The sequence below is a fragment of the Myotis nattereri genome, assembly GCF_964212035.1.
Source record: "Myotis nattereri genome assembly, chromosome: 15".
Taxonomy (NCBI): Eukaryota; Metazoa; Chordata; class Mammalia; order Chiroptera; family Vespertilionidae; genus Myotis; species Myotis nattereri.
This window is the reverse complement of record NC_138090.1, coordinates 30,048,809-30,070,533: the sequence shown is the minus strand read 5'-3', so window position 1 is coordinate 30,070,533 and position 21,725 is coordinate 30,048,809. Positions and strand designations below refer to the sequence as shown.

Below are 21,725 nucleotides of genomic sequence, written 5' to 3'. Positions count from 1 at the left end.
ATAGTGTATTTTGTGGAACAGAAGCTCTCTCTCCGGAGGGGAGGGGGGACTATATGCTAGTGGAGAATTGGCTTCACCTGGGGAGGCCGAAACCCAGAAAGACGGGAAGGTGGTTCCTTTTTAATCCTCACCTGAGGATATGTTTACTGATATTAGAGAGGAATGGAGAGAGAGGAGAAACATCGATGTGAGAGAAACATCTAACGATTGCCTCCCGTATGCGCCCCAACTGGGATTGAACCCGCAACCTAGGTATGTGCCCTGACTGGGAATCGAACCCACAACCCTTTTGGTGTATGGGACAATGCTCCAACCAACTGAGCCATCCAGCCAGGCAAGACAGGAAGAAGCCCTACCTCAGGCGGGGACAAAGGAGCCTTTCAGATTGACACAGGACACAGAGCAGGGTGTTCTATGATGGCAGATATCTTCCTCAGGGTTTCGGGATCTGTTGTGTCTCAAATGGTTTTCAGCACCTTGCTTCAATCAGTGACATCACAATTGGTAATTTAGCATAGAGAACTGAGACAAGATGTTTGTAGAGTTGAGTTGCAGGGGGCCTCAGGCTCAGGTTGTGTCCAGCTTCAGCTAATGCTCCAAGTGAATTCAGTGTTTGTTTGAGGAGGTGCTTACCTTCCTACCCAGCTGAGAGCCCCTGAGGCTGCTTCAAGCTGTCTGTTCTCTGCTCATCGCCCTACCTGGCCCTGTTTTTTACATGTTAACATTTCTGAAATCTAGAGGCATCTAAGGATTATAACTCAGTGCCTGTTCTCATTTCTTAGTGGCTCATAAAACACTGGTACATCTTAAAATCTATGCTATCTCAGAGTCCATGAAGCAAGGGTGTCAGTATCAACAGATATTAGTGACTTAAGCAACGTGACCGCCACTTTTAGATCTTCATTCTTCTGTGAAATGGGCAGTGACTGGACTGAGCCACAATGAAGCACATTCTGAAAGCCAAAGGAACAGTAGATGCCAGACATAATTGTTACAATTAAATCATTCACCACCACCCCTCTTATTTCTACAAGGACAGAGCCCAGGAGGTCAAGGGACTGGTGGGGGGGCAGGTGGCTACTTGGTGACTTAGCTGACTAGCCCCTGCTCCATGCCTGGTGCCGGGTGCCGGGTGCCGGGTGCCAGGTGCCGGGTGCCTCTCAGGGTGGAACAGAAGGATGCAGCAGGAGCAGTCAGTCTTCCCAGAGCCTCAGTCTATGTTTCTGGAGGCTTCCTCTGCCCAGCTCAGCTCTGGTGGGCAGAGCTCAGTCAAGGAGAGGCCAAGGGTTGGGGAGAAACAGGCCTGTGGAGTAAACCTGGAAGAAGAGGGACATTTTTTGGCACATTGCTGTATTTTTATGCTTGAGAATTGGGGACCTTGGACCTTCGCATGCAGATTTATGCCAAATGAGATGCAAATCAGGGTCCCGCTTCTCTGAAGTCCTGGCCTCCCTGTCTCCTAAGACCTTGACCCTGGGACCTCAGCTGGCTTCTAAGAAATAAAGTGTGTATGGGTTGGGGGAGGGAGGAGAGAAAAACATCAATTTTACTAAAATGTACTCACTGGGCAAATGCATCAGATATGACACAAAGCACTTAAGAAAAAGAGGTAAATCAGGAGGAGAAGGAGGGGTGGGGACATGCAGGGGAAGAGGAGTGCAGTGGGGTCGGAGAGGCCCCGAGCAGCAGCCTGGGGCATTTCTTTGGATTGGCAGTAAATGAATGATAGTCAAATGGGCGCAAAGCACCACAACGTGCCCTGGCCAGACGAGGCCCAAGAGCGAGAGATCCTGCTCTTCCAGCATTTTCGTCTTGGTTATCTCCCGGGTCCGCGCGTGGGGCAAGCCGACCCTGGCGGGCGGCAGAGGGAAGGCGCCCCCTGCCGGCCGAGCGCGGAGACGACCCGGCCCTTCCCGGGCCACGCGGCGGGCGGGCGGGAGGCCGGCCGGAGGAGGGGCGTCTGCCGCTCGCCTCCAGCCTGGGCGCCAGACGCCTGGACTCCTAAAACTGCTAGGCGGGCGGCCACCGACTGCCAGGGTGTGTGTGTGTGACACGCTCAGCTCCAGGCCCCCGCCCGCCCGCCCGCGCGGGGCGCGGCCTGCGGAGCCGGCGAGGGTTGGCCCGAGCGTGGGGTCCGCCACGCACGGCACCTGCGCTCCCCGCACGGCTCCCACACTGCTACCCCCAGACGTCCGCACCCCCACGGCACCCCGCGCTCCCGCACATTCACTCGCATTCCCCATCCACGGCACCCAGCGCCACCCTCGCGGGAACCCCGTGCCACAGAGCAGTGCGCATCCCTCTCCCCACCGCACCCCGCTCTCCCCACTACAGAAAGGTCTCCCCCAGGACTCCACGGCGCCCCCACCCCGGCACCGGGCTCAGCAGCACACACACCCCCTCCCACCCGCCGGATCAGCCCCCACACTTGCGCACACACTCAGGGCCGCCACTGGGCCCCCCAGAGCCCCCGACAGAGTTGCCAGGGCGCTCCCTGGGGTCCACGTCTGCCCCTGGGCGGGGACGGGGACGGCGGCGGGCGGCGCCCCACTCCCGAGCCGGCCCGCACGGAGCCCGGGCCCCTCTCCGCGGCCGGCGCCCCGGGGCGGAGCCGAGCGCGATGGGCGCCGAGAGGGAGGCAGGTGGCGCAGCGGCGGCGGCGGGGGGCAGGAGGCGGAGGCAGAGCGCGCGGGGCGGGGGCCGCGGGGCCCCGTGAGACACTCGGGCGAGAGCGCGGCTGCCGGAGCCGGGCGCCCGCGAGCCAAAGGCGCGGCGGCTGGACCGGGCGCGGGCCGAGGAGGCCAGAGACCGCCCGGGGCGGCGCTCGCGCTTTGTTCCCGCGCGGGCAGCCGGGAGGGCGGAGCGAGCGGCCGGAGCCGAGCCCGGGCATGGCCCAGGCGGCCGCCCCGCGCGCCCCGGCCCCGCCGCGCGCCTGAGTCTGACGCGGCGGGAGAAGACGGAGCGCGGATCGCCCCCAAGTTACGGAGGCGGGGACCGAATTCGAAGGAAAAGCCACTTCAGGAGCCAGGTCGCGAGAGTGCGATCGCCTCCGTCTGCCGGACCTCCGGACCGTAAGTGCCCCGTCTGTCCCGTGCGCCGCTGCCGCTGTCACCCCGACTTCGCCCGCGGCTGCCGTCCGGGGGCTTCTTGCGGCCGCGCCGAACGCACGGGCGCCCCGGGCACCCTCTTTCCACTTTGCAAAGTTGGAGCCCACGGTAGGGTGGGGCCAGCCCACTCAGCACCCACCCACTTGGGCTGAATGCCCACCCCCCTTCTCCAGGTGAACCGAGAACTTGACCTGCCCGGGATGTGGTCAAACTTAAGGTGGGAACTGCGTTTGGAGGGTGGAGAGTCCCGTAGGCTACCCTGGCGGATCTGGGCTTCCTGACAAAGGCCCTGGGCCAGGTGACAGAGGACTAGGAGGGGGCCTAGAGGGTGACCCTAGGATAGATGGAGGTTCCAGTGGCCTGGCTGGGAGGGTGGTCAGAGCTCTCTGGAGCCCCTGCCCCTCTTGTTTTGGTTCCTGGCCCTGCCCTTCAGGGGAGTGGTGGTCCGGAGTTAGATGGTCTTGGGCGAAGTCTCCTCAGACACCCTCAGGGGGGCCTGCCCCCCTCTGGATGATTGGGGAGAGGAGCTTGAAAGCTTTCCTGACAGCCCGTGGTGCCTCCGGTGCAGCCCCATGGCAGTGATTGTGCTCACACCCTTTGGGAACCGTCCATCTGCGTGTAGGGCAGGCTGGGAGCCAGGCTGTGGGAACCGCGGGGAGGGAGGTGTGAGCCGATGTGGAGGGACAGATGGCTGGAAATTCAGCCTTAGATGGGCTTACGTGAAGCAGAAGGCAGTGGGGCCAGTGGCAAGCCACACTGTGAGCCACTGGGCTCTGAACACACAGCCCCAGGCTGTCCCTCCTCCCAGCCCCTGGGAACTGTGTGTGTGCTGGGCCTGGGAGCCATAGAGTCGTGGGCAGACCCCTGTAGGTGTGGGGACCCTTGCCTTCCCCCCCAAAAAAAAACCTGTATTCCCCTCCATTAGGGCCAAGGCCTGTTCCAGAGGCCAAGGACAAAAATATTTCCTTTGAGAACAGAGGAGACCTTATGCGCCTCTGTAGGGTGATCTGAATAATTGTCAGGCCCTGTCTTTGACCCTGTGGCCAGGATACTGCTTCATTATGTCTAACTGGGCGTGTGTTTCCTCCCCTAGACCCAGAAACAGGAGGTTCCCAGGGCGGCCACCCTCAGAGGACAGGGGTTGGCTGGGGACAAAGGGGGGGTAGCTATTCTGCATCCTAGCATTGCTCTTTCAAGTTGCTGCAAGGTTCAAGAAACTTCTTAAGGTTGGAACCCAGGAGAAAGGTGGGCTGGGCCCGAGAGGGTCCCACTCTCACCTGTCCCAGATACAAGGCAGCCCCTGGTATCCTTTCTGCCGCAGGCACAGGGGTAGGAAGGTCCTACCCACAGTTCCTGAGCACATGCGTGTATAGGGAGCTGGTGCTATGACATGCACTGGGGTCCAGCAGTGTCATTTGCCCCACCCCTACCCTACCCTTCTGGATGGGGGAAGCCCCAAAACTCACTTGGGCCCAGGAGGCAGAGGCTTCTGTTTGGTGCAGCCAACACCGCCATGCCTAAAGAGCCACGCTGCCTGGAGGGCTATGCTGCCAGACCACTTATACGTTGAAAGGGAAAAGGAGAGAAAGGAGACAAGCTTGAGCGGTGGGGACAGATGTGGCATACCTGCTCCCCAGGAGCTAGTCAGACACAGGGCGGGAGAACATCACATAGGACCAATTTTCTGGGGGAATCCAGCTCTCTCTTGATCTGTGTGTGATGGGAGGAAGGGACAGTCACGTGCGTGGTACTCGTTTACACACAAGCCCAGCTTGGGCTGCTGGGCTGAAGGATTTCCGCAAAATGTCTCCCTCCAGGACCCCTGGGGCTGCCTCGGGCCAGCCACCAGCCCTTTGGGGTCCACACGCTCTTCCTCTGTCACCCGGTTATCCGCATAATTGAGTTACCACCTCCAGGAAATCTCTCTGATTTGGCTCCACATATTTTCATTTCTGCATGACTGGAAGAAATTAATTTTCCTTCCTACGCAAAGATCTGGAGACGCCGGAAGGCTGGGTCACTAATCTGAAAGATTCAAGCCAGCAGGGCTGCCACCTCTCAGAGGACCAGCCAGCCGCAGAGAGGGGGGCGGGGGCAGGAATGGGGGGTGTGGGCAAGGCATTCCCGCTGCCTGAAACCGTTCTGAGGCTGCTGGCTGACCTCCCCATCCCCTGTGGCTCCGTGAGTGGGTTGTGTTTGGGGTCATCTGATTCATCCTCAGCCTCCCATGGCACCAGGATCCTCAGGATGGTGGTTGAATTCAAATGATCTGACTTCCTTCCCGAGTCAGTGTGTGCGTGTGTGTTAGGACTCCAAAACAGGGAAGAGGCTCTGTGACCCATTTCCCTGGAATATGGTGAAAAGCTGCACACAGTAGGTGCTTAATTAATGGAGCTCTCAGGGAGGGAACTGGCATTTCTGTGGGGCACCTCCGTCCTGCTTATTGTGTCCTGCACTCATCTGCCCACTGCACTGCTCTGACCCGTGCCTGCATCTGTTCCCAGTAACAGCAGCCCAAGTGTCAGCGCCTTGTTGGGCCGTTACTATCGGCCGAGCCCTGCTCATACTCACTGAGTCTGCGTGACACCTGCAAGGCTGGTGGGGCATTCCCTTTTTCACAAATACCCAGCATGGTGCGGGCCCATCAGGCTCAGGAGGGAGTCTGGGTTCTGCTGTCCCCCACCCCCCACACTGCATGAAAGCGGCTGCCTGGTATCGGCCCCTGCATCGGCCTCCCTTTGCCCAAGGCCCTCCTGCCCTCATCCTGGCCTTCCTGTCAGCATTCCTTCTACACCTGTGGGGACAGGTGGTTGGCTGCTTGGTGCTGACTGGGGTTAATGCCTCAGATGTCCGAACTTTCACCTGGACTCGCCTCAGGCACATGAAGCACAGCTGTAACTGACATCAGGAAGAACACCTGGGCCTTGTCTGGGTCACAGTGCCTAAGGCCAGTGCCATCCCAGCTGTTCCCAGTTCGCACCAGAGCTGGGAGGGGATCATTGTGTTCAAGACCTTCTAGAAGCCACTGGACGTTGTCTGGCTGTTATAACAGGGCATCCAAACATAGCATCACGTTGATAGGAATCCATGTCTGGGCAGCTGGTGTCACCTCCCCGGCCTGGGAGGAGAGAGGTGACCTGAACTCTGTCATTTGTAAGTGCAAGAGTATGGCCATGATTGCACTTACTGCAAAGAAATGCCCCGGGAAGTGTCTGCCACCCACTGCCCAGTCACTGAGCAGACAGTGAATGAACACCTGTGTCATGCCAGGCAGGGGGTAGCGTGGTCATAATGCAGCACCAACAAAAACTCACACTGTGCTGGCACGCTTCCTTACATTTAACAAGCCTGAAGGTGGGCACCGTTGCTGTCCCATTTTCCAGATGGGGATGTGAAGGCCCAGAGAGGTTCACCAGAGGCAGGTGGGCAGGCACCACACTGCTGCTCCGGTGTGGAGGTGGCCAGGCCCCTGGAGCAGCCTCCAAGTTCAGAATCCCGAGGGCCGGTGTTGGGCCCACAGGCACCTGCTTCCTCAGAGCCCCTGGAGATACGAGGTGCTCCCATGCCTGGAGCCACTGTGTCATCTGAGGGAGGGACAGGAGGAGGCTGGAAACTCGTGATTGGTGGGTGCTGCCTTTGCGGGTCGGGGCTCACTGGGGGGCAGTTCAGAGGGGTTGACAGGCTCTTTTTTGGACTGTGGCACAGCTTCTGGAAGATTGGGTCTCCCAGGTCCTGGCCAGGCGGGCAGGCACCATGCTGTGTATTACAAGAAGCCAGTCGCTCCCTGGCTTATTCTGGCTTATGCTTGTGGCTCTCGGTCTCCTCAGGACTGTTTGGGACAGGGAACCACACCTCTACATCTTTTCCTGAGGTCATGCCCTCAGGCTTTTGGGTAAAAAGAATAGGCCTGTTTCTACTTCTGTGGTTCCCTGAGTCTGGGATGGCTCCCCCCGCCACCCCCCCCCCACCCCCCTTACATGAGGCCCAGATAAGGCCACATGGAGGGCAGGGGCTGCAGGAGAGGCCCAGCCCCCGAGTGCCTCTGAGGGCCGCCTTCAGCCAAGAACGCTAATGCAAGCAGGCTCTGCTGTCTGGAAGCGAATTCCTGGAGTGGAAGCCGCCCTTGCAGCATCAGTGGAAAGACCCAGGCAGAGCCCTGGCGTTCAGGATGGAAACTTATGATGATGAAAGTGATAAATAATTGGTGCCTGGTTCCCACTTCTGAGTTCACAGCCAGGCCCAGGGTGCAGGGTGCAGGGCTGGGCTGGAGCCTCAGACGTGCGAGAACGTGCTTCCCACCGCGCTCTTTGCAGCACGGTTTCCTGCAGCAATAAAACAGAAGTTAAGACTTCTGCTTTTCGTAATTCGTGGGACCGCACGGTGAGCCAGATGTCACTGGAAGGAAAACAAAGATGTGTAATAAGGAAGATGTCTCTTCGCCAAGGCGCCAGCGCCCCCTCTGCTGCTCAGCCGCACACTCTCAGCCGCCTACATCCGTCCTGTTCCCTGTGCACACACACTGTCAGCCTCCCAGAGCCAGACTCAGCCACCCAGGCGGCCCCTGAGGCAGGGAGTGTGGTGGACGTGGCAGAAGGAGGCTTGGGGAGGATGTCCGGGCACTGGGCACTGGGACATTTTTCTGTTTACTTGAGCAGAGAAAAGTCCACAGTAGGGGCAGGGCAGGAGGCAAATGGCAAGATGAGACGCTCCTGGACCTCTCAGGGGCAGGTGGGGGGAACTCCTCGTGTTCCGATGGCTCTGGGTGACATGTGGGACCCCCAAGGAAGCTCTCGCCCAGTGATCCTGACCTGGGAGCAGCCAGGAAAGGGAAGTCCCCCAGCTGCCGAGGGCCCCTCTTACAGGAAGGGAGGGGAGGTGTTGAGAGGCAAGGGGGCTCCAGCTCTTTGCCGAGCTCCTGCCCCATTCTCTGAGGCAGTGGGGAGGGGGAGGGACAGCATGCTGGCTTCTCTGAGTCCCACTGGCTAGATTTGAACCATGATTTCTCTCCCACTGATTGTGTGGTCATCAACAAATCGCTCACCCTCTCTGTGTCTTTGGTTTCAAAAGCAAAATACAGTCCCAGGGCTCCTGTCTCCTCAGGGTGTGATAGGTAGGAAAGATCCATGTGACCTGGCATGTGGTTACTGGCTTGGGGACGTGGCTGTCACATCCCCGCTCTAGGCAGACACCCAGTGCTGTCCTGGGATTCACTGGTGGGTGGGGCATCAGACAGTTCTGCACTCAAACCCCGTTTCTCCCTCCCAGACAGCACTGGGTCGGGGGCCCACTCTCCCTACACCATGTCCTCCTGTGCAGCCCGGGCCCCCGCGCCTGCTGACCCACCTCCCCACACGTGACGACACAGCACGCTCAGAGCCACGCTCTCTGTGCTCTGTGCCACCTGGGGACACAAGCTTCATTCCCCAGCTGCATTGCCCTCCCATTTCACAGAGAGGAAACTGAGGCTGGGGTCATCCTTTCCATAGCTCCGTGGTGGCAGAGGTGGGGTTTCCACTCAGGAACCAGTTATCTAACTCGAGAGCCTCTGTGTTTTTGCCACACCACGTCTCCAAATAGCTGGTGGTGATCCTCACCAGGCCTTGGGGTTCCAAGCCCTGGCCTCTTGCTTGGACTGGCATCTGGCCTCAGGAGCCCTTGTGTGTGTGACTGCACACACGGACGTTAGTGTGAGTGTGAGCATATAACGTGTGCATGTGCAAGTGTGAAAACCAGGCAGAAGAAGGAAGTGTCACCTCCACCTGACTGCCTTGGGCATTTATAGGAGAGCCCATGCCCATCTAGATGCCAGAGCTGATAGCAGTGGAAGAGTTCCTGCCAGGTCTTACTCTCCACCTGCTCCTCCCGGCCCAACTGCACTGTGACAACGTGGGAACTTCGTCTAAGTGTAACCAAAGCTCAGGTGGGGACCAGCACAGAAGTCAGAACAGACTTGCCCCGCGCCCTGGAGACAGGTCAGCGTTCACTGAAGGGACCAGCAAAGGCCTCAGATAGAACTTTATCCCTGGACAGCTGTCACTACACACCCGCATGGGCTGTCGCAGGACGTCAGTCACTGCCCTACATGGCCTGTCCCCAGATGCCTGTCATTACAGAGCTACATGGGCTGTCGCAGGATGCCTGTCACTACACTAGTACATGGCCTGTTCCAGGATACCTGTCAGTACACACCTACATGGGCTGTTGCAAGACACCTGTCACTGCACATCGACATGGACTGTCATAGGATGACTGTCAGTACACATCGACATGGACTGTCACAGGATGACTGTCAGTACACATCGACATGGACTGTCACAGGATGACTGTCAGTACACATCTACATGGACAGTCACAGGATGACTGTCAGTACACATCGACGTGGACTGTCCCCAGGATACCTGTCAGTACACATCTACATGGACAGTCACAGGATGACTGTCAGTACACATCGACGTGGACTGTCCCCAGGATACCTGTCAGTACACACCGACATGGACTGTCCCCAGGATACCTGTCAGTACACACCGACATGGACTGTCCCCAGGATACCTGTCACTATGCATCTATATGGACTCTCTAGGACGCCTGTCAGTACACACCTACATGGGCTGCGCGGGATGCCTGTCACTATCTATCTACATCACGGTCCCAGGACGCCTCTCACTCTACATCTATGGGGGTTTGTCATGGGAGAGCCTAGTTTTGGGAGTCAGATGCCTAAATTCCAAGCCAGCCCATGTGCTAGCCCTTCACTTTGGCATTTTTGTGGCTTCTTGGTCCACGTGAAACCTCCTTTTGGAATTTCAACAATCATGGTTGCTACGTATCTGGTAGCGGGACCCACCACAGCACCTGGCACAGACTCAATTTCCATACTGACCCTGGGGGCTTCTAGGTTGAGGCAATAACTGTGAAATCCTGGACTTAATTTATCTTAATGTCACGTGTACAGGGGCTGTTTATCTGATTCTCACAGAGCCTGAGACCCCCTCCGGGTACCCTGGGCCCCTTTCCTGTGTGGTCTTCCTCACATCACAATGGCCTTCATCGCAGTTAGACCTCCTGGTTTAGGAGGTTATTTGGGCAGACCTTCCCATAGGGTTCCTCCTGGCCCCCTAAGGACATGCCTACATATATGGGGGGTGTTTTGAGGTAGAGATAGTAAGATCTCCACATCACCAGCCCGCTGGGGCCAGCCCTCATTCCCAGGACTGCCTGCCCACTTGCTCAGTCCCTCAGGTGGGAAAGAACACAGGGCCTGGAAAGAGGGGGGCTGTGGCCTTCCCACATTAGCACCACCATTGGATGGGCCCCAGCCGCCAAGGGAGGAAGGCCAGCCTGGCCCCTCACGCCCGTGGCCCTCACACTGAGCTTGGGATCCCCAATCCTGTGCTGTTAGTAACACAGACAGGCTGCTCCATGGAGGGGGTGCCCTATCTCAGTCTCCCCAGTGGGGTGTTTCAATTGTGCTAAAATCCACAGAACACAAAATTTACCATCTTAATCACTTTAAGTACACAGTTCAGTGGTATTAAATACATTCACATTGTTGTGCAACCGTCAACACTATCCATTCACACAGCTTCTCATCTTCCCAAGCTGAAACTCTGTCCCATTAAACACTGACTCTCCATTTCTCCTCCCCCAGCCCTGGCACCCACCATTTTATTTCCTACCTCTGTGAATTTGACTCCTGCGGACCTCATATGAGTGGAATCATGTCGTATTTGTCTTTTTGTGACTGGCTTATTTCACTTAGCATAATGTCCCCAGCGTTCATCCATGTTGTAGATCCCTTCTCCCATCGATGGACACTTGAGTTGCTCCACCTTTTGGCTCTTGTGCGTTATGCTGCTGTGAATGTGGATGTAAAATATCTCTTTAAAATCCTGCTTTTGATTCTTTGGGGTATGTCTTCAGAAGTGGAATTGCTGGGTCATATGGTAGTTCTATTTTGAATTTTTTGAGGAACCTCCATCCCACCATTTTAACCGTTTTTAGGTGTGCAATTCAGTGGCATTTAGCACATTTACCATGTTATGCAACCATCACCACCATCTAGTTCCCTCAAGTTTTCATCACCCCCAAAAGAGACCTCACACCCATTTGTGTTCACTCCCCACTCCCCTCCCTCCAGCTCCTGGCAGCCACTAGTTGTCTTTCTGTCTCTGTGGATTTGCCTGTTCTGGACATTTCATATAAATAGAGTCATACAATATGTGGCCTTCTGTGCTGACTTCCTTCCCTTAGCATGATGTTTTTGAGGTTTGTCCATGTTGTCCCGTGTCAGGACCTCACTCCTTTTTAATGACTGATGTCTGATTGCAGGATAGACACATTTTGTGCATCCATCATCAGCTGATGGACATCTGGGCTGTTTTGACCTTTTGGCAGTTGTGAATAATCTGTTGTGAACATTTATGTGCAAGTTTTTGTGTGGACATGTTTTCCATTCTCTTAGGTCAGTGATGGCGAACCTAGGACACGTGTGTCAGAGGTGACAGGCGAACTCATTTTTTTGGTTGATTTTTCTTTGTTAAATGGCATTTAAATATATAAAATAAATATCAAAAATATACATCTTTGTTTTACTATGGTTGCAAATATCAAAAAAATTCATTATGTGACACGGCACCAGAGTTAAGTTAGGGTTTTTCACAATGCTGACATGCCAAGCTCAAAAGGTTCGCCATCACTGTCTGAGGTCTAAGACCAAGAGGAATTGCTGGGTCATGTGGTCACTCTAAGTTCAACTCGTTGTCCACTGGGTTTCAAGGGATGAATTAAGAAGAGCTGCCTGCCCTGGTTGCCCAGGCTTCCCTGAATGTCACTGGTTCCTCCCACAAACCTGTGAGGGTGGCCACCGCCGTCCTCTTTTCACAGGTGGCCACACTGTGGCCTGGGGTGGTGAAAACAGTTGCCCAGGGTCACCAGCTGGTGGGGACGCCCTTGCCGGGTGCTTGGAGAGGATTGTTTGAACAGCAGCAGCTCGTCTGCCTGCAAGCTGTCACTGTATTTGGTTCCACAAACAGTTACTGAATCTCCCCAGCACCTGCGTCTAACCTTCATGGCATGAACAAGATTTCGCATCTGGTCTCCCAGCTTCTATCCTTGTCCCTCATTTGGGAGATAGATTGGGGTCCTCGCATGAGGGGTCCCCTTCAAAGCCAGTCCGATGAGGCAGCTCTAGGGACAGACCAAATTGTTGCAGCGGCTTTGAGGCCACACGCCCCCACCCCCAGTTGTTCACTGAAATCCCTTTCTTGGCTGTTTCCAAACACACAGGCATGTTCCCACCCCAGGACCTTTGCACTGACAGTCCCTCTGCCTGCAGTGCTCTCTCCCTGACACGTGCATGGCTCCCACCGTCCTTCATCAGGTCTCGCTCGGGGGTCTCCTTTCAGTGAGTGGCCTGCCCCTGCTGTTCCTCCAAGGCAGCCCCGCTCTCCCTGTGCTGTGCCTTTTCTTCTGTGTGTCGCTGCTCGGCTCCCTCCTAGAAGGTCGGTTCTGTGAGGGCGGCACTTTTATCTGTATGTTCCCTCCCACCCCCCAGAGCCCAGACAGGCCCCTCCTGCAGGAGGTCCTGAGGAACAGGAACATGTCCCACCTGGGAGCCCCCACTACATCTCCCAGGCGCCGATGCCTAGGGTCCCCGGCTGGTGGGGACGCCTTCGCTGTGTGCTCCGAGAGGCTTGTTTGAACAGCAGCTCGTCTGCCTGCAAGCTGTCGCTGTATTTGATTCCACCAACAGTTATCTCATCGCCAAGTCTGCTTCCCAGCGCCCGTGTCGCTGAGACTTGCCTGCACAGGGGCCACGGAGGGAGGCAGCTTAGGGTCATCCTGGGCAGTCTGCACACCTGACATTGTTCACCCCCAAACAGATGTTTCTCAAGAGCTCAGTTCTCGCTCAGAGGCAGGAGAGGGCACATCCAAGTGATCCAGAAACACTCACTAGAGCAGGCCCTGGGTGCGCGCTCACAGAGGCCACCAGTTCCAGCTGCTGCCAGACAGCCCACCCCGCGCAGGGCCGTGGGAACAGCCATGAACACACCGCGCTCCGGTGCCTGGGTCAGGAGCTGGACGAGGCCTGTCGGGGACGCTGTGTCTCCGCCTCGGGGTGTCTGGAGCCTTGGCTAGTGGCCTTGGCAGTTGGGGCTGCTGGCACAGAAGGCCTGGCCCTGCAGGGTGTCCTGGCCAGTGTATGCTGGCTGTTGACAGAGCATCTCCATGTGGCCCCTCCCCCACCGCCGAGGAGGGAACTCCTGGTACATAAGGAGCCTCTGTGCCGTGGGTGGGAGGGAACCGAGCCCACCTCCTGCAGGGAGGTCACTGTGAGGTGTGGTCAGAGGAGGAGGGAGGGAAGTATGGAAGCTGTCAGGTGTGAAATCAGGACAGGACCCTGGCAGTGTGGCCCCACCAGCTGATGCAGCTGCTGTCCCCCTGGACACCCAGGCTGACCCCACACAGGGCAGGAGACCTGAGGAGGTCCCTGGAGAAGGATGGATAGACTCTCCCCTCCCCCAGTCTGTCTGGACACAGGGAAGAATCGGAACAACCATATCCTGGCTGGAGTGCATGGGATAGTTGTTTTTCATTTCTCTCCGCGCGTCGGAAAACAGCGGAGCCCTCCACGTGCAGCAGAAATGCGGTCCCTCCCTCTTCCTCTCACCACACCTGGTGGGGTCCGGACCGTGGACCATAGTGACCTTAGTTTCCAGCTGTTGTCTCACCAAGAGGCTGACCCCGGGCGGGCGGGGGGGGGGGGTCACTGCTACCCGGCCTGTGAGACGCAGTTGAGACATTTAGTTGAGACAAGTCTCCCATCAGAATGTAACTGGTTTGGGTGCATGCTTATTCCTTTCACAAATAACCATTGAGCACCTGCTGCTCATGGCCCTGTTCCAGAATCCAGCATCAGACCGCTGCCCTCGGGGCGCTGCTACTCTGTTAGGAGAGAGACAGACAATAAATGAAGGAGACAAGTGATATTCTCTCCACCCAGGGCCCCAGGGAGGGTCATGGGCTGGGTGGAGGTCACTGTCCTGTCAGGTCAGGCCTGTCTGATAAAGTGACAGTGAGCTGAGGCCTGGAAGCGGAGGGAACCAGGTGGCCATCAGGGCACAGCCTCTCTGGCACAGGTGACAGCAGCGCAGAGGCCAGGAGGTCCATCTGAGGACCAGCAAGGGGGCCTTGTGGGTGGGAAGGTGCAGGGACGAGGGCAGGAGGTGACTAAAGGCCGGCATGGGAGCCGCGCGGTAGGCGCTGCGGGCTTTGTGTAGGCAGAGGTGCTGGTGTGAATACTAACGCATGAAAGGCAGTGAGTGTCCTGCGTGCCGGCTTTGTCCTATCATCCGAGGGGCCTGTCTGACTCGCCACCCTGATAACTACACAGCAGTGACCAGTTTGTCCCGGAGCCAGATTCCCACTCGGAGCTGGGCCCGCAGGCCTCCGGATGGCATCCCCAGCTCGCAGGCCCCGTGGGATCCCTTCCGGTTAACCGCATCCCTCTGTGCGGGAGCCCACGCTGAGGCCCAAGGACGCCTGGAACAGTCCCGCTGGTTCGTCGTAGCCCCACAGCTGGCAGTTTGGGGCTCACCCACGTCCTTCCTAAATAAAGCTCTTGGCTGACCACAGGTCATCTGTGTTGATGTGCCACGTGGTGAACCTCCGTCTCAAAACATGTCCCACGGTTTGGCCTGGCCACCCCTGCCACGTGGGAGGAGGTGGAGGGGTGGCTGCTTGTCTCCTGGAACCTGCACTCCACAGGGACGGTCAGAAGATGGACGTCCCGGAGACCAGGCAGGCAGGGCCTGCTGGCAATCTGGTGGAGTTTGGTGCTGGAGGGAGAGGCTTGTCCAGCTGGATATCGGGGGAGGAGTTCTCTATCCCTTTTAGGAGCCAGAATAACCCTGATTTGCTTCTCACTCTCAGCATCGGGCGTGTTACTCCCCGATCAAACCCACTCGTTCCAGCTTCCGGAAGCTCTGTATTCTGGTGGGTGAGTCAGGTGTGAGGTAAGGGAAAGTGAGTCCTACAAACACTCCTGGAGCACGCAGAGGCCGCCCTGCAGCCAGGGACCCTGCTCCCGCCGGCCTTGGGGACCTGCTGGCAGGGGCAGCAGGTGTGAGGACACTCTGGAAATGGACGGGAGCCTGGTCTTTGCCCACTCAGCCTCTCTTGTAAAAACAGGCATATGAAAGTGTTCACCCTGTCCAGGTGGGGAGGGTGTGCACCCCATGGCCTTGACAGCAGGCGGGGTCTTCCTACTTCTCAGCCTCAGGAAGACTATTCCGGGGGACACACTGGAGATGAGGGTGCAGTGGCCCCGAGAGGCTGATGCAGCTCTGGATGAAACCCTGGAGCCAGTGTTTCATGTCCCTGACCTCTCAAAGGCTCAGTTTTCCCTGCTGTAAAATGGGAGGTGGCATGCTCCACGGGCCTCCAAGCCTAACACCTTAGTATGAGGAAGGTACTCTCACACCCCCACAGAAAACCCCTCGAGGGCTGTTTGACTCAGCAGGGCCACACCCAGATCTCCTGGAGGTTCTGGGGCCATTTGGTGGAAAGAATCAAAACATCCAGAAGGTTCCCACACGCAGGAGGAAGGCAATGGAACCTGGCTCCTCACTCTTCTCCCCCAGAGCAGCTGCCACCACGGCTGCACCAGCGTCAGGCCCATCTGCCTGCCTGGCACCTTCCCAAGTCTACGGGGAGAGGGCCCAGGCAGAGCTGGAAGCAGACCCTCTGCCATTGCAGAAATGGCCCGTTCATTCTGGGGCCAGGGAGGTGTGGGCTCATGGATGAGGCCACACTGTGTGCCCTGAGGCAGGCTCCTGCCCTCTCTGTGCCGCTTGGAATCAGCACTGAGATTCTCCCTGGGGGCTGATACACTCTGAATGAGCCCTGGGCTTGGCCACAGTGAGCACTCACTGACCAGTGACTTCTAGTTTCTCCCAAGACTGTCCCTCTGTTATAACTGTCTGCCCCACTGCCTGTGTCACCCATGAGGGGATGGAGAACATCATCTGTGACTTTGAGAAATATTTAGATAGGTGGGAGGAGGCCCCACCTTCGGGTTTCAGTGAGGTCCACCACCCCTAATTCGTTCATCCAGCAGGGGATTCCCTGTGCTGGTTCATTCACACAGAGGTTAAGTCCTGGCCCAAGATCACTGGGGTTTAAACCTGGTAATGTGGTCCACAGAAGACGTAACCTCTTGGGTGTGGGGCACCAGCCCTTGACTCTGGGCCCATCTGTGGAGAGCGGCCACAGTGTTTGGACAGGTTCAAGCCTCAGACTAATGAGAAGGCATGGTCCTCTCTTGACAAAGCCACGTGCAAGTCCTAGCTTGGAGGGCAAAGCCCTCCCAGCACAATTATAGCCAAAGGCTATAGTTGTAAGCTTGACCCTCTGGTCTGAACCCGTGGTCCCATGTGGCTGAGTGATGTGGGCTTGATAGAGTTCAGGCGCATGTAATTGAGTAGATTCGAAACCCATGAGAACGTTGTAACCATGCCCTTACTTTGCCTCATGGAATCTGGCTATAAAATAAAGACACGGCTTTCAGACTGTGGCGCTGTCGCTAGCTCTCCATCAGAGAGGACAGCATCCCACCCAGACCCAGCTTTCTTCTCTTGTCTGTCTTTTCTCAATCCTTCACCGCCCCCTCTCAGGCTCACCAAACCTGGCTGACCTGGCTTGGCACATATGGCGCCCAACGTGGGACTGAGTGTGCCATGGCTGTGCCAGCTTGCCACACCCACCCTCATGAGCCCCTGCCTGGCCCTTCACCCCTCAATACTCATCCCAGGGGGTGCTGCTGGATCTGAGATCCCTACAGTCTTTTCCCTGCAGCCATCTCTGATTTGAAGTCCCAGCCAGTGAGTTCTCCAGCCTCCTCCCTTGATGTCTGGACCACCCAGGGCTGTGGGACTGCCAGTGGGGTGTCTCTCACCCAAAGGGCAGGCCTTGGGGGTAGATTCTGCTTCCTGGCTGCTCCTCGCAGAGCCTCTTGGGCGTGGACATGGCTCTGGCTTTGTTGGGGTGAGCTGTCCCAGGACTCCTTCTCTGACAGGCCCAGGGCCCCAGTGTGCTATGGGGGAGCCCCAGCCCTTTAATGACTTGACTGCTATTAGGTTGTTTTATTGCTCAATTTGGTTAAAAGGCCCCAGAGAAGCTCCCCAACCCTTTTGATGGCTAGTGGGTGTTGAAAGGAAATGTGCATTGCAGAAGATCTGAAAGAGGCTCCCGCCCCATCTAGGTCTTAGGGTGCAAGTCCTGCAGCCACAAGTAGGGTGGGCCCACAGCAGCTCAGGAAACCACCAGGCAACATGCAGGAATTCAGCTTGGTGGCTGCCTGGAAGGGGAGGCAGGCAGGGAACAGAGGGCAGAGAGGCCTGCAGGAAAGCCCTGGAATCTTCACATCCATGCTTCAAGACAGAGGTGAGGTCCCCCACTTCACGAGGAGCACTCAGGCCCAGGGACCCACTCACAGCCCATGGCCAGACAGTGGATGGACACCTGAGTTCACACTCAGACGCTGTGCCTGCCCCTCACCAGCCTGTAGCCAGCCCTCACCGTGCCAGGGCGCCTCTGGGTCTCCCCATCCCCATTTGCCAAACTGGGGAGATTGGATATTTGGAGCCGCCACAGTGGATCCAGGCAGTTGTGTGAACGCCGGCTGGGGCCCCTGCAGAGCTTCACTAACTGGGTTGGAACCCGAGCTCTGCCCTTCCTGGCTGTGTGCTTTGGGCAGTTACTTAACCTTTCTGTGCCTCGGTTGTCCCATGTATAAGATTGGAGGGTAATGTTTTACTTTTTTATCTGTCGTAATGGAGTGACCTCACAGGACTGCTGGGAAGATTAAATGAGTTAATATTTTGTTGGCCATGGCACTGGCTGGTCGCCTCTCCTCTCTCCAATGTTGGGACAGGGTTTCGGGCGGAGACGTGCAGCTCATGTCTAAGGGATGTAAGCAGTCGGTGGAAGGGACTTGCCCCTGGGGACCAGTGTGGGATGGACTCTGGCCTGTGCATTTGTGTATTGTTGACCCATCCCTCAGAGAAGGCCCCTGGTGCAGACAGCCCCCCTGAGCAGACACCAGCAGTAGCTGGAGAAGCAGACTGTTGTAGAACATTGTGGGCCACAAGTTTCTCATCTGCAAAGTGAGGGGTTGAGTGAATCCTAGTGCACCAGTATGTGGGGTACCTTTGCACACTGTTAATCTGATGCCCATGGCAGACATTGCTAGTCGATCTCTGCCCACGCTCATGGTGGTGGCAGGCATCACTAGTTGATCACAGCACTCCTTTGCATTGAACCTGCCTGAGGCAGCATCCTTCTTCTGGAGCAGCTCTGGTGCCCCATCTGCTTGTACTTGCGTTCTAGCGGAAACCTACTAGCTACTCTAGTTGGAGGGGCTCTGAGGGCCAGCCAGCTCTGATCATTTCAGCATCCATTAGCTGAGGTAAAGATGGGGAGCGTGTCTGACAACCACACCTGTCTGTGGGAGGCAGAGTGTACTGTCCCGGGCCGAGGAAGGACTGGGAGATGTCCCTGGAAGGAGAGACCTGGGGCATGGAGGTGGGGCCCAGCTGCCCAAAGTGTGGTTTCCAGGACCTGTCAGACTTGCAGACTCGAGGGTCCACCCCATACCTAACTCCCTGGAATAGCATTGGCATGTGAGCTTGGTCCACTATGATATAGGTGATGTATATACCACAAGCCCTGGAATCGGGTCCTGCGTTCGAATCCTGCTCTGGCAGGCGCAGGTGGTATGACCCTGGACAGGTTGCTGCCCTCCGGGCCTCTTGCTGTAAGTAGGAATGTTCATGGATGAGGTTGCCTGGTTCATTGGGTGAGCATGTGCTGAGCGCCTCCTGCATGCCCTGGGCTGGGTGACAGTGAAGCAGGCAAAGGAGGCTGTGTCATTACAAACCCAATGAAGGCTGAAGGGGAGGACAAGCCAAATGAAATGCAGGTGCCGCGTGGGTGGGTGAGGACGCTCCCCGGGAGCCTCCAGCCGCGTACAACACTGTGAGCACTCAGCAGGTGCTCAGTGAGCAGTGGTGCCCTGTAGGGGGAACTCTGATCCCTGCCCCCTAAGGCAGGCCTCCTGGATGAGATCCAGGCCTCCATCCCTCTGGCTGCCTCCCTGCCCCAACAAAATATGGCCAGGACATAAGTGGGGCACCCTTAAGGTCCCTTCTCGGTGACAAGAGGGCCCAAAGGTGGAGTCCTGGGGCTGGAGGAGGCTGAGGGGCAGGAAGAGGTGGGGCAGAAAGGGCGTGCAGGAGGGGGGCTTCACCCTCCCTGGTGTGCGCCAGGACAGGACACCCTTGACCACTGGCCCCTATGCAGGAGGACCCTAGCAGGAGGTGCCCACTGGGCAGTCCCGATTCAGGGAATCCCAGCTGGCTCTGTGCCACCACCTCCCTGCCACCCTCATCCTCCAGGAGCCAGACACATTCAGGATCCTTGCCAAGGGATGGGGGGAGGGATGGCACTCGGCTTCTCTACTCCAGCCATCCTTTCTGCTGCCTGCGTGTAATTAACAGAGTAATTAAAAACAGGATGAGTTAATTGGTATTCATTTATGTGGCAGATGTTTTTAATTGAGGCAGGAAACAATTTACCTGTTTACATAAACAATGGCAAAGGCAGGCTTGTAAAACACATTTTTTTAATATTTTCCTCCCCCTTCTGAAAAAGAATTGAAGTCACTTGGTCTCCCCTGCGCCTTGCCTACTACCGAGCAGGCCCCGCCTGGAGGGGAGGCCCGGCTGGGGGAGGTGTGGGAGGTTCAGGCCAAGAGGAAACATCTGTTTAAAAGCTTTGCTTCCAGAGGAGGCTGTTTTCCTTAAATCCAGAGAAAGGAGGTGTTGTTCCCAGGTTGCGGGGACGCCAGCAGGGCTGGGAAAGAGTAGGGGCCCCTGTCCTGCCAAGTTTGGTGCCCTTCTGGGTGGGGCGTTGCTGTCTGCCTGGGAAGGCTTACCTTTTCCCCGACATTTTTGGAGGCTTGGTGTTGCACAGTCGGACCACACCTGCAGATACTCACCATAGCTCCCCATAACACACTCGGCCACCTTGCTCACCGCGACCGTGATGCAGAGTGCGGACCTAGGACATCCGCTGGCAACCAGAACGGCACCATCTAGACCAGTGGAGCCAGGCTGGACCTCAGTTCATACTTGAGTTCTGGCTAAGAAAGAATTCAGAGCCAAGACTCAAACTATGAGAGAAAGTTTATTTAGAAAGTCACCGAGGTAGAAGAAGTGAGCCGTAGAAGAAATGGGCTCAGGAAGCAAGTTACAGAGGGAAAGAAGGGCCTTGGAGCTTGGGAGAGAGAAGCAGTGCCATCCTCACCTTGAGGTCTCAGGGGAGGATCCCAATAAAATACTCACCAGCTTTCCAGGTGTGTCCTTTCGGGGTCAGGTCTCTACTGATTGGTGGGCCCCAGGGCAGGGGGTCATTAGTCAATGCAGCAGGTCCTGATGTCAGCCATGGCATCGCTTGTCTGGTTTTACTGCTTTTCTGGGCCTGGAGCTGAAACACAGCTGAGGCCTAGATGTATTCGATTTGAGTCAGAACCTCATTGTCCTGGGGGCTGAATGCTTAAGGGCTCTTCTCCAGCCCCCCTTTTCATTCCCCCTTTACGGGGGTCTAACCTGAATGACTAGCAACATGCCAGGGGAGGAAAGGTCAGGGAAGGGTCCGACTCACATGACCAGCGATATGAAAGATCCGGGGGTCTGAACCTCACTACCAGCGATATGCTAGGGGAGGAAAGGTTACCCTGGGGTGTGGGGTCCTTGTTCTGCCTGCTGCTAGGCACCGGCGCTTTCCACCCTGGTGCCCTTCTGTACCTGGCCCATCGTCCTTGCTCTGCTCATGTCTATCTAACTGTTAACCACACATCCATCGACAGACATTGTCAGTTGATAGCGTGTCAGAGCTTCTTGTGACCAAGGAGGCATATCATGTGTCTGTGCTGGGCACGAGCAGTGGGCCTGGGGCCTGACCTACCCTGTCTTTGCAGGGTCCAAACCTTTCAGCACCTGGGTTCAGGGACAGGATAGGTGAGCCCATCTGCATGGAGAGCTCACGGAAGGGCCCTCGAGGAAGCAAGTGCTCAGGGAGTTGCCTCTTTGTAGACTGGCACTAAGGTGGCCCTTGCTGTATGCCTGGCTGAAGCAGTAAGCGTTGCGGGTGAGCAGTATTACTTTGATTCTCCTGTTAACACTCAAGGGAAGAGATAATTATTCCCATTGTACAAGTGAGGACCCGAGCGCAGCCTCCAGGTTGTCACTGGAAAAGACACGTCGTCAAGCGGGGGGGGGGGGGGGGGGCGGGGGGGGGGACACTGATAACAGAAGCGTCTGACCTGTAGGCATCTTTGTTTGCCTTCTCTTAAAGGGTAAACATGCCCAGGATTGTATTTACACAGAGATATCTGGACGGATCTACAAGAACTGTCAGCAGAGGTGACTCTGGGTCCAGGGACTGGAGGAGCAGGGACCCTTTTCCTTGCCCCCCCTCTCTGCTGGGGGAGCATTGCCAAGACTGGGTTTTCCTGTGTGACAGTGACAGTCCTGGCCAGGGCCAGGCTGCCAGGTCACC

At 56.8% G+C, this 21,725-nt stretch overlaps 1 protein-coding gene across 4 annotated transcripts in view; it reads left to right on the top strand.

Moving 5' to 3' along the window:
• CBFA2T3 (CBFA2/RUNX1 partner transcriptional co-repressor 3) overlaps positions 1 to 21,725 on the top strand; it is a 152,128-nt gene that overhangs the window by 91,809 nt on the left and 38,594 nt on the right. Inside the window, exon 1 of one of the 4 annotated variants that reach the window (XM_081108406.1) lies at positions 2,826 to 3,071. The exons of 2 other annotated variants lie outside the window; for them this stretch is intronic. The gene's annotated coding sequence lies outside the window, so the exon portion shown is untranslated. Of the gene's footprint in view, positions 1 to 2,825; positions 3,072 to 21,725 lie in introns of those variants that run through there. One more of the 4 variants, XM_081108407.1, reaches the window with a different exon arrangement.